Raw genomic sequence first — 14,013 nt, forward strand, 5'->3', positions numbered from 1 at the left:
TGTTTTAATCCCAGGGGTGGGGAGGATATCGGATACCCCCACATTACCAATAGTAAACACTATTTGCAATAAAAGATTCCCCTAATATTTTATTACTTGCAAACCAAACACTAGAATCTTGCAAAATAAACGAAAATTACCCCCGTTACTTATATACCCTCGATCCAAATACCCCCATAATAATATTTAACAGAAGACAACCACTCCTGGTGTGTCGGATGAGATGATAAGAGCTTTGGGGTGTATTATTAAAGAGATTTTATCTAATTGTTAACTTTAAGGCCCCTCGATTACTAATAGAATGACCATTAAAAGGTTTATCCGGTTATTAATCTCATGGTCTCGATAGATTAATCGAAATGCCATTATATTGAATGCATTTACTATAATACCGATCATGGTGTTCCATATTATAAATTTTTGTTTATTATCAGAATAATTTTTTTGTTAATTATCAACCACGATAATCCAATATATTTAAGTTCTAAATTCTATATATCAGGACATTATTTGTTAATTACTATCATATTATATTTGTTATGAATAGTTTTCAAATTGAACATCATTGATATTCCAACAAGTTTATCAAGCTCAAATTATCTCAATGACTTCAAATTTGATGATTCATTCTGATGTAATTTTATTGACACCAATTGTTATTTGACTCCAATTAGCACCTCATAAATACAAAATTCTGTCAAATTAATGAATATGAACTTTTCTAAATCAGACTCTCATTCCAACAGACCAGAATTGATCCCAAAGACCATTAGTATGCAAATGCTCTTTCAGGTTCTTGTGAAACCAATAAAATTGACTCAATACAATCAAAATAAAAATTGTAACATTTTCAGAATGGAAAACCTTTGCGCACATCATCTAGGTCTACTACTGCCAATCTCTTGGCACATTTTGCTTTCTAAAAACCTCCATCAACTCATCAGCAACTTCTTTTGGGTGACAATTAACATAACTTCAGAACCTTTTTTCTTTCATTCTTAAAGCTCTCAATATTGTAGCCTGCCCCTTCATCTCCGGAGACAAACCCATGTCTTGAATCTTCCCAGCAAGCACAAGTCTAGGTTTCAATACAGCTTCAAGATTGACAGACAACAAAAATGGATGCTGAAGCACTACACTTGCAGGGAACTTCAATGTTGCCACGACGAAAGTCATGTTCCTCTGAACCTTATCGATTGACAATGTTATTACTAGTGGAGACCTTCCGAAAAGACTCAAAATTTCATCCTCTAAGAAACCAAATTTCTGAAAGTTTGATATCTTTTCTTGGATGGTTTCAATTCTTGAAATGGCAATGAGAGTAACCACATATTTATACATCTTGGATGTTCTCGAAATACCGCTCCTGTTTATATAATCAATCTTTTGATCATTCAACGAACTACGAGGAATCAATGTGGGTCGCGAAATGAGCATAGGGATCAAGTCTTTCGTACTCAACCCCATTTGTTCATACAAAGCAATGGCGGGCTTAATACTATTGTGAAAATCATAAGTCAAGAGTGAAGGGTTCCTAACAATGGCTTTACAAAACACAGTTTTTGAACCAAAAAACTTGGTGAAGTAATCAAGCCGCTCATCAAAGCAATGGTTAAGACGACAACTGAGGAACCGCGGGCGACAATTAATGATCTTGAAAAGGTCAGAAGATTTTATCCCTAACCCACTTAGTAAATTGAGCTTGGATTGAAGCTGAATAACATCAGTATTGCGAAGTGAAGGCCTCCTCGAGAAAATCTTGGATATATCATCATCATTACAACCCCATTTCTTTAAAACTTCTACAGAGTTATTTGGGGAGAAATTTGGTTGGAGCTGTGGTGTTTCAGGTTCAGCTAGGCATTTCGTCGAACAGGTAGCAATCTTTATGGTGAGATGGAATAAAGAATTTCTATTTGTGGCTTTTTTTGACGAGAGCAAGTGGTATTGTGAGGTGGTTAAGCAGTAGCGCAGTTTGAGAAATGTATGGGGTTTTGATTCCATGTGGATGTTGCAAATTGAGTTGAAGTTATGGAATAAGTGAGGTGAGGCTGAGGTTTTAATTATGCAACAAGCCATTGCCCTGGTCATTCGACTGGACTTTATGTTCAAGAACTGATTCAAATGAATTACAATGTGTAGGAAAATTGTAAGGGAGAATCACAATTTTCCACCCAAGGTTTGCCGTAATTACATTGTCCCACACATAAACTTTGAAAAAAACAATTTCCCACCCATAGTCAATCTCCATATTTATTTTCTGCCACAATGGCCAAGAAGGTATATATACTTTAAGTGATCATTTCTACTTTGATCTGATGGTGATTTGTGATTGTCTGAATTGTGATTTGGATTTTTTATGGACTGACTTTGGAACCTAATATTGCGCCAATTTGGGGTAAAAAAAGGGTTCAAAGATGGAGAGTTAGAGAGAACGATTGAGGAAAATGAAAGTAAGGGATCAATGTTTAAACCAATATTCCATTTGTCAAAGCCCAAGAAGATACTGGAATTGCTTAATTAGATTTATGTTCCCAAAACAAAGATTGTTGTTTGTGATTTTTCCATCAGGCTCGGTGAGTTGTGAGGTATTAGATCGACCTAAAATCAATCTGACTCCACCTGTTGTCCGACCTAGCATAAACTCGTCGACATATAGTTCAACCCAGCACAAGCTAGTCGCGAACAACCCGAATGATCGTTCAATCAATTCCCATATAACTTTAGATACCAGATATTACAAGAATGACCAGATTAACAGCAATCTTTAAGCAATCACATCGCCCAATTGCAAGAATATCCGAATTGCAGTTCAAATCAATTGTAATCTCTTTATTTTCGCTCTTTCTTTTATACAAACCTTTTATATAAACCCCGTCAAATGATGAAAAAGGGATTAGAAATTTTCCATAAAACTCTTATTGTAAACTCTCACATCAAATACAAGAACAGTGGACTTAGACATAAGATGTTACCTCGCCGAACCACTTTAAAAATCTTATTATCTTTTACTTTATTGCTGTAACAACTGCTGTAAATTAGTACAATGCATGCATAATAATAATAGAAAATGGGCCCAAAACTTTTCTTTTTATTATATGTAATAAGTCTTTTATACACAAAGAGCATTATTTACAAAATGCCATTTAAAAAGACGAAAAAACAGGGGAAACAGTGTAGATATTGCTCCTCGCTTGCCGACGCCCCTCCGACTGCATCATCACCTAGATCCTGCATCCACAAAGGAAAATAATGGGGTGAGCACAAAATAATGCTCAGTAAGTAAACCTCGATCTATATCCCCGTATGTATTTCTCTTAATTCTTTCTCACACTTTCTGTTGTTTTCACTAAACGTCCGACCTCATCTTACCGGAGGTACGACGGATGGCGTTCACTCAGCACCATCTCACTCTTCATGACTGTCGAGTGGAGTTCACACAGCACCAAACGCTCTAGTGACTACCGAGTGGGGATCACGAAGCATCTACCCGGTTTTCGTAACTATCGGGTGGAGACCACAAGCACCTACCCGTTCCTCATGAATTCGGGTAACGATCACAAAGCATCAACCCGTTTCTAATAACTAATCGGGTGATGATCACAAAGCATCAACCCGTTTCTAATAACTATGGGTGACGATCACAAAGCATCAACCCATTTCTAATAACTATCGGGTGACGATCACAAAGCATCAACCCATTTCTAATAACTGGGGTGATGATCACTAAGCATTAACCCATTTCTAATAATTGTCGGATGATGATCACAAAGTATCAACCTGTTTTTAATACTCTTTCATTCACTTTATTCTAGCACCTTCTCATTCTCTCTACCTAGAGTAGTTGCATCCACAAAGTTCTCTACTCATAGAGCAAGTGCATACACACAGTTTCCTACTCTTTCTTAGGTCACTTCTCAATGCACAATAATGCCTATGGATGGTTCATCTCCACTAATGCACTTATGAAATGCCAACATGTAATGTTGCAAGAATTAAGGTTCACTGCTCATACTCAAACCTCTATTAGGCATTTCATCAAACAACTCAAGTGCATAACAAAACTCTACTATAACAATAATTCTATCTCTTCTCGAACCATCCAAAATGGGAGAAAACTCCCTCACATAGCCATAATTCCTGCCATAGAATAGCACTTCCAAAAAGGATTTCTCAATATCCTTCAATTCCATCTCAAACTACATTTCCAACCCACATCTCATTCTCAAATTGAAGTGTATGAACAACCACAAGCATAATAATCTCCATTTAAAACTCAATAACATAGCATATAACATGTATATAACATACATACATAATTTCTATTAAAACCCTAACAAGAAAATTCTCAAATCTCAACTTGGGTTGGGATTTACTTACCTTGTTATGGAGAGATCTCATTAGCTCTTCCTTTCTTTTGGTTTACTTGACTCTTTCTCTACTCTTTAACAAATGAACCAAAGACCTCAATATTCAAATATACATAAAATCACAAAGCTTCACATCCAAAGCAAGAATCCTTACTTAGGATGCCTTAGATTGATTTTTTACCTCAAAACACTCCAAAAGCCCTCTAAAAATCCTTGAACAAGTGAAAGAGAAATTGAGAGGAAGTAAGAAAGGAGAGTGGCGATGGAGAAGAAGAATGAAGGGTTTGCAATGACTTAATTCCTTTAAGCAATTTATGCACAAGCATTCCCATTTTGCCCTTACTCTTCCTTGAGAATTCCATCTATATCCTTTGATTCATTACAAACGCATCCCCATATCAACATATTCTCCATGAAAATTCCTTACATTTTACTCCCCACTTTTCCTACTAAAGGGGTAGAAAGGTCAAATTGCCCTTAGGGAAGAAAATATCTAAAACTTAACAAACATTTTGTCGGCCCGTCGTCGCGGCGAAGAAGATTCTGTCGCCACGGTGAAACTGTCCAGCAGTTTCCCCTGGCTTCAAACACTCTTCGCCGCGGCGAAGATTAGTATTCGCCCGGTGAAGCCTGGAACACTGAATTTCTCTTTCAACCAATTTCAAAGCAAGTGTTCAACATATCACTCAATCAAAGGTCAACCAAACAATAATACTAATAAACCAACTCAAATAAGAGCAAAAGATAAAACATTAGCTACATACCTCAAGTGGGGCGTTACAATTGCACTTATCATCAATCATCGCTGATTATCTATAATCGCGTCCACATCCGTTCCGATTCCACCAAAGTCAATCGGACCTTCTAGTTTGTGTGAATTTTCGTATCAACAAAGATAATCAAATTGGCAATTCTAATTACAAAACTTTAATCAACAGAAAACCAAGATCTTTTGCTCGTGTTCAAAGTTGCAGTTGATGCTATAACTCTCAATTTTATTAATTTGTTCTGTTGGGTTGCAGGTGAGAAAGCCAGAGAGCTTGTTTGAAGATCCTGTAAAGGTAATAATTAAATACGCTGGCACATCATATCATATAATATTTTTTACCTGAAATAGTTTATTCATGCTGTCTCTTATTTATATCAGATTGAAGCAGCATCTAAATATTCACTATGACACACTGAAGCAGCAGTACCGCTTATTCCTGCTAGTAAAAGGTCTGTCCTCTCCTTTGCATTATTATGCTTGATAAAAAAATACGTTAATTCAGAGTGAGAGGCGAAAACTGAGTACAGACCATTACAATGTAATTGATACGTTTACAAGTCCTAAAATACTTGTAAACCTGAGTGACAAGGAATACAAGTCCTAAAACACTTGCTAATTCGGTTGAATCAAAGAGTTTCATTCCAAGTCCAAACACTTGGATTGTGGAGTGTGGAAAGCATTGGAAGGGTTCGGCCCAAGCAAGTTCCAAGGGGAGAGAGAGCCCAAGCACTTCGGCCCAAACCATTCCAAGTCCAAGCCCAACAAGAAAGCTCAAATCCACCAAGAGAGAAGCCCAAGTGTTGAGTGACATTCGGCCCAATTCTATTCCAAAGGGAAAAGTCCACTTGAACTCTTATTGGATCCAATTGCAAGATCTAAGGCCCAATCTCTTACACCCTTATTAGTAGACTTGATTAGGATCATTGATCAAGTTTTGGGCTAATAAAGTGAGTTTTCTCAACTAATGGGGTGGTTAAAGACATGAACCCTAGAATTAGGGAATCATGTCCTTTTTGCATTAAATGGGTATGGCCTTAATTTTGAATGGAAGGCTTGTAATTTTGTGTAATATTATTAATTTTCATTTTCTTGTATTGTATTGTGTGATTACTCTTTAACCTTGTAATTGCCTATATAAAGGCAACTATTTCCTTATAAAAGTTAGTTATGAAATATCAAAAACTTGGTTTAACCATTGAGAGAACTTTGTGTTCTTATTGAGATTTCTTTATCCAAGTCTTGGCAAGGAGATTTGGTGGTGAATTGATTCAAGTTGGTGGAGAATTCCTTTATTGAAGTGTTCATCCTTGTCTTAACCTAAATTGCAAGTAGTGTGACATTGCCTCCATTTGTGTTTGGCCGAATTTAAGCTTGAGTTTGGGCATATTTTTGTGTGTTTGTTGTTGAAAATGGTTGGAATTGGATCATAACTGCACATGGTAACTCATTGAAGTTGTTTTCGCCTCTCAAGGTTTTAATATGAAATCTGACTCAAACTGCACTTTAATGAAATAGTATTTCAATCTCTCTAACCCCAATGAATGGAAAATATAAGCTAATCTTCATTTTGGAAATCCTCTTTGAATACATTTCACTATTGAAAAGATTTGAGATTTTTTTTTTTACAGAAGTTGCAAAGTTATCTCAATTCAGTATTTTAAGCCATGCGCTACCTTGGAGAAAAGTCTTACGGACTACTGTTTTTGAGGTTCAAATTTATGAAGGGGTGACCTTTTTGTCTATAATGGTTTGCATGTGAGCTATGGAAACCATAAAAGCTTTGAACTTACTTGTCACTACCATTGCAGTTGTGTAAGAAAATAGAGTTCATGATATTTTTTAACATATCAAATATGTATGTTAAGAATTCTTATGGAAAGTTTGCAAATATATTTCATTCACATATGCTTTTCTATGTTGCTGATGTTTGATGTCTACCTTGCATTTACTGCCATTTACCTGTACTTGCAGGAATGCTATCTTGCATAACCCTGACTGAGATGCCAGGATCTTCAACGATGGTTTTTGCTAGAACATGTGATGCAACTCGCCTTTTAGCTTTGCTGCTTAGAAATCTTGATCAAAGAGCATCCCATTGGTGGTCAGATGACCCAGGCATGAATCTAAGTGACTTATGTTTGAATCAGCTTTTGTCGCCTTTAATTATTTTATAGTCACTTGCGTTTTTCATAGCCTTGTTTGCTGATATCAATTTATTTCAGGATTACATCCATATAGAGTGGGAAGAACTGCTCGTCAGGACGATCGGTGTTCCAATCTCACTAGTGAATCAGTACGAATTGGAATGGTATATGCAGATAGAGAAGCTATTGGTAGGTTCTACATTCTTTCCTTTGCGCAGAGGCATTATTAATGAGAGTTTCCAACAGACTAAGATTTACCTTGTTCAGGCAAAAACTTGCCTGAGTTTCCTGCTGAAGAAGAGGAAGTCTGCTATTGTTGGAGCGTGTCAGGAAGCCAAGATTATCCATCATGGTATTAAAACTGTTCTCGTTTGCCTTTTTCAAAATGGGATTGCTTTGATAATGGGTTGTCATTATATTGTCCATTTTTGTTTTCTTATATCTGTATCGGTATCATGGTGATTTGGTTATCATTTTAATCAATCTTCTGTAGAAAATCAAGGAATCTGGAGGCAAGAAGAGAAACAGAGGTGAAGGAGATGATGATGAAGACGCTGAAAGAACTCTAGGAATCAAGAAGATGCGTCAAAGAATAAGAGGAGATAAGATTAGTGTTTCTTTGAATGTGTATCTTGGGGTATTCAAAATAACGATTGGAACCGGAACGGCGAGTACCGGGGTTTGATTCCGGTTCCTATCCAGAACGGCCATCAACGGTTAGGTTCCGGTTCCAAATTTTTGGAACCGTACTGTGTGGTTCCCATTCCGGTTCTTATAGTTAGGAACCTGAACTGGGAACCGAGAAATATAAATAAAAATAAGAGTAGGGGGTTAATAAAAACTTTTATAGAAAAAGTAACGTGAATACATTTATATTTATATTTAATAACATTTAAAGTAAGCTGGTTTGAATTTTGAGAATCTATCTTTACAAAGTAATGGAGTTTGTAATTTTGAATTTATAATTTGTAATTTTGTTTTTGTAAAAATTTCCAGGTGGGGGGGTTTGTAAGTTTTTAAGGGTTTTTTGCCATTTAAACTTTTGGGGGGTCATTGAAATTTTATAGGGTACCCATAAACCGAAACCAGAACCGTTGTTACAGGTTCCAGTTCTGGGTACTAGGAACCAGAACCGTCGGTTCGATTCCAGTTCCAAATTTCAAGGAACGTTGATTACGGTTCCTTCAAAAAATGCAGGGTGCCCGGAACTGAACACCCCTATGTGTATCTCATGGAGACTGTGATTCAAGTTTTTGTTGTACTTTTCCGTTAAGATGATACCTCTTTTCTGCAAATTCTGGAGCAAATATTTAACCTTGGAAACGTTTCAATTTCTTACTTTTTTTTTTTTTGTTACACTTCGACTAGTCCCCCAACCCTAAACAAGGCTACGAAACAAGGCAAGCCCTACGGTCTATGGCCAACAATATAATAACATTTCTTGTGATTTGAACCTAAAACCACTTAGGGAGCAAACCCCTGACCCCAAGCATTTACCATTGGGCCAACCATTGTTGGTTTACTATTATGTTGTTATCACACCAGTCCTTGAATGGTTAATCAAGGTCACGAAATGAGTTAATCTATAGATTGTGATATGATATATTTTGGACCAATAAGAAAGCAAACCCTTATTCCATTTATTTTAAAATTTGAGTGAGCAACATTTCCCACCCAAAGTTTGTCGTATTTACTTTTGCACCCTAAATTGGATTAAAAAAACATCGTTTTATTCATACTAAAGTTTTAATGGCAAAAGAGAGCATTCATGTCCGCCCAATATATATTACACAGTCCATACAAAATTATCTTTCAGAAACTTGGAAATTAGTCATTTAAACCTCTCTTCAATTTCATAACTTCAATAGAAGTTCTACTTTTAAATATGTGGTTTTTTAAAAATAAAAAAATTCCAAATTTTATATTTAAAAAATTATAATAATATATGTCCATTAAATATTAAAAACTACAAAACAATATTTCATTAAAATAAATACATTTTATGAAATTATATGAAAATATAATTTAAAAAACAAGAGAAAAACTAAAAAATTGTTAAAAAAAAAAAAAATCAAAAAAAAGCTATGAAAATCTGAAAAAAAAAAATTATATAAGCCAAACTAATGGTCAAAGTATATTTTATAAAGTTTGGGTGGTAAAATTTATTTAGCCTAGTTAAAAAGAGTAATACACACCAATAACCTTTTCTCACAAACTTTCTCTCACAACCCTGATATAGCAGCTTCGCAATTGGTCAGCTTGTAATTAATTAGTGGAACCCATACATGACTCATGTGGGACCCATTATGAACTGATCAATTGCGAGTTACCACGTCAAGATTGTGAGAGAAAGTTTGTGAGAGGAGATTATTGGTGTAGTATTTTTCAGTTAAAAATTATAAAGTCAAATAGCGAAGGGATTATAATCTTTACGTGCCTTACCCCCAAGCGTCGGGTAATAGATTCCATTGATGGAGATGACACTGGGTGAGAAACTCTTTTCTCAAAGTTTATGGGGGAAATGCAATTACGGAAACATTGGGTGGGATAGTTATTTCACTTAATATTTTCTGCAATATAGTAATTCATCTTCTTTAACACAAAGAGCCCGGACCAGTGAATGACAAGGGCAGCGGCTTGTTGCATAAACCTCAGCCTCACCCCACTCATTCAAATTTCAACTCAATTTGCAGCATCCACATGGAACAAAAACCCCCTACATTTCTCAAACTGCGCTACTGCTTAACCACCTCACAACACTACTTGCTCTCGTCAAAAAAAGCCACAATAGAAGTTCTTTATTCCACCTCACCATAAAGATTGCTGCAGTTCGACGAAATGCCTAGCTGAAACTGAAAGACCACAGCTCAACCAAATTTCTCCCCAAAGAACTCTGTACAAGTTTTAAAGAAATGGGGTTGTAATGATGATGATATATCCAAGATTTTCTGAGGAGGCCTTCACTTCGCAAGATTAATGTTGTTCAGCTTCAGTCCAAGCTCAATTACTAAGGGGTTAGGGATAAAATCTTTGACCTTTTCAAGATCATTAATAGTCGCCCGCGGGTCTTAGTTATCGTCTTGACCATTGCTTTGAGGAGCGGCTTGATTACTTCACCAAGTTTTTTGGTTCAAAAACTGTGTTTTGTAAAGCCATTGTTAGGAAACCTTCACTGTGACTTATGATTTTCACATAGTATTAAGCCCGCCATTGTTGTATGAACAAAATGGGTTGAGTACAAAGACTGATCCCTATGTCATTTCGCGACCCAAATTGATCCCTTGCAGTTCGTTGAATGATCAAAAGATTGATTATATAAACAGAGCGGTGTTTCGAAAAGCTTCCAAGATGTATAAATATGTGGTTACTCTCATTGCCATTTCAAGAACTGAAACCATCCAAGAAAAGATATCAAACTTTCAGAAGTTTGGTTTCTTAGAGGATGAAATTTTGAGTCTTTTCGGAAGGTATCCACTATATTAACGTTGTCAATCGATAAGGTCCAGAGGAACATGATTTTGTGTGGGAACATTGAAGTTCCCGCAAGTGTAGTGCTTCAGATCCATTTTTGTTGTATCTCAATCTGAAGCTGTATGAAACCTAGAATTGTTCTGCTGGAAGATTCAAGACATGGGTTTGTCTCCGGAGATGAAGGGGCAGGTGCAACATTGAAAGCTTTAAGAATGAAAGAAGAAAGGTTCTTGAAAGTTTATGTTAATTGTCACCCACAAGAAGTTGCTGATGAGTTGATGGAGGTTTTTAGAAATGCAAAATGTGCCAAGAGATGGCAGTAGACTTTAAGAGGATTGTGCGCAGAGGATTTCCATTCTGAAAATGTTACAATTTTATTTTGATTGTATTCTGTCCTTTTTTTTTTTTTTTTTTTTTTTTGCTTTTTTTTGGCATTTCTCATTTGTATTTGTGATTCCCTGCTTTACTGATTGTATATAGTTTAGGACTTAATTTAAAGTGGAAATTACCAAGGTTGATTGTGTTGAACAAGTGAGATAATAGATACTCCTACTTTTATTAGCAAGAAAAGAGGAGAAGACTGACAATGCATATGGTGTACAAAATTCTTAGTTATATCTGTACGCTGTGGATACATACAAATGTCAGACGCATATTTTTAATGAGCAGCACAATTTTATGTGATTTGACCTGACTAATAGTATTAAGTATAATGTCTATGTGGCCACATCCATTAGAGATGACAATGGGCCCGATATTTTGGGTATCCAGCCCGGCCCGGCCGGCCTGAAAAGGGCGGGTTTTACCCGAGGTTGCTGGCTTGGGCTTGGGCTGGGCTTGATTTAAGGCCAACCTCGGGTACGGGCGGGCATGGGTATATCTTAGGCCCGGCCCGTCCCACAAAAATTTAGTATTAATTTACTAATTTACTCTTATACTATATATTTAATTACAATATTATCCTACATATATATATCCATTTTTCCAAACCCTAACTCACATTTTCATCCATATTGAAGGTTTAACATGTTAAAATTGTCTTTAAAGAGTTAGATGGGTTTGGTTCAACTTATAAAAGTGGATTTCACCATAACTATTATGCACAACTGAAATGTTAGTATAATCAAATATTATGGAGTTTAATACTCACTTATTGCTAACTATTTGCGGAAATAGCTTCAATTAATATTTAAAAACTATTTTTAAAATAAAAATATAAAAAAAATTTGAAATTTATAATATTAAAAATAACATTAGTAAAAAAGGGGGCTTGGGTCGGGCCTGCGGTTATAAAAAACCCGTCAGACTGGGCTTGACTTTGCCTATCATAACCGTAACGGGCTCAGGCCAGGCTTGGGCCTATGTATGAGGTCGGGCTTGGGCTGGGCCAAGGGGTACCCGGTCGCGGCCGGCCCATTGCCATCACTAACTCCATTTGCTTTCAATACGACTACATATCTTATGAATGATGAAATTTGGAATGTATTCCTCACTCATGGAGAACATATATATTTTTACCACCAAGACCAGACGTATTGTTGACACCAACTAACAGATTACGATGATACAGAACTGAATATACGTCCCTTTTATAACCCTTTATTTAGACTTTCTGAATACCAACGCAATTAAATACGAATTCAATACGAAGAAAGTTTTTCAATGTCAATACAATGCACCATATAATTATAGATAGCAATCCTAAAAGAGAAAATTTACCAAACATATCATAATATCGAACACATCAATAAAAAAGGAAGTACATTAACCCATATTGGCAATTGATGGCGATATATATGTTAAATAAATTAATTTGACTGATTCCGTTTTCCATCATACCTTAGTAAAATAGTATCATGTATGAATTATATAAATTTATGGGCTTAATATAAAGTAAGTACCAACACATTTCTATAATTATGATTACGATTAAGGTAAGCTATAACTTTACCCTAAAAAGAAGAAAAAGGCAAACCTATAAAGAACAAAATGACGAGAAGACTACTCCAAATTAATGATATAAAAATATGTTCAAACGTAAACAAACAACTCTCTTTCCTATAGATAACTTTATGCTAATGGAATTATATATATATTATACCAACAAACACTCTCTCACAAACTTTCTCTCAAACAGTTCATTTGTGTTGAATATGTGAAAACATATCAACAAAATAAATTGTTTCTACTAATATAGATATGACACATATTCATAGTTGGCTGACAATAGGATCATCCTCGATTTGATCTTAGTAAAGTACATGAACATTTCCTTGAAACAAAACAAACAAAATTTAATCAGATCTTTATGTTAAGATTGTTAAGGAACAGTTATTCATTCGTATAACAAATGTTACCTGAAAACGAAATCACAAAAGTTAATTAATCTTCAAATTACAATTATTAAGGAATACACTACCTTTGACAAGACTAACACAGTTAATCATTCAAATACAGACCAATAATAACAATCATTCAACCAAATAATAACTGTTCAAATAGTAAGGAGATATACTTATAATCGTATCAAAATAAAGAAGACTATATACAGTTCAGAATAAAAAATCAAAATAACAACTCATTTGACAATGTCAATCGGATATCCTTCCTTATTCCATGTCAATTCATGAATCTCTGACTTGTAAACAACAACAAAAACATAAATAAATAAAAAATATCGATTAACAAAATCATAAAGAACAAATGTATTATGACACAACTAAAAAAATATGACTTATAAACAATTAACAAAAGACCAAATGTATGCTGACACCAACTAATATATTGCGATAATACACAATTGCACATACGCCCTTTATAACACCCTTATTTAGACATTTCGAATACCAACACAATTAAATACGAATGAATACGAAGAAATGTTTGCAATGTTAATACAATGCACATATATAATTATTAATAAACAAGTATGCTTTACTACTAAGCAATGCACCTATTGTTAGGGCCAAAAAATGTCATCAGCCCAAATAGGCCCAAAGACGGAAACACCTCCAACAAAAATGAAGGCTCAGGCCCAATTCGATGGGGCCCAAATCAGAGTCTGCAGATGAGGCCCATCGGTATGCTTTCCCAGCTCCTCACCATCTGGACCCAAGCCTCCTGAAATTGGAACACCTTCTGGGCTTACAGTAACTCAGAGCCACAGTCGCCTACGAACTACATTACTACTTGAACTTGCTAGGGAAGTCAATACTATCCCATTCCTCCAAGGTCTGTATCCTATGCACATCGAACTCCC

At 35.6% G+C, this 14,013-nt stretch overlaps 1 pseudogene; it reads right to left on the bottom strand.

The window, feature by feature from the left end:
- Positions 1-850: 850 nt before the first annotated feature.
- LOC116136579 lies at positions 851-2,088 on the bottom strand (annotated as a pseudogene).
- Positions 2,089-14,013: the final 11,925 nt, after the last annotated feature.

The sequence above is a fragment of the Pistacia vera genome, unplaced genomic scaffold, assembly GCF_008641045.1.
Source record: "Pistacia vera cultivar Batoury unplaced genomic scaffold, PisVer_v2 Contig317, whole genome shotgun sequence".
Taxonomy (NCBI): domain Eukaryota; kingdom Viridiplantae; phylum Streptophyta; class Magnoliopsida; order Sapindales; family Anacardiaceae; genus Pistacia; species Pistacia vera.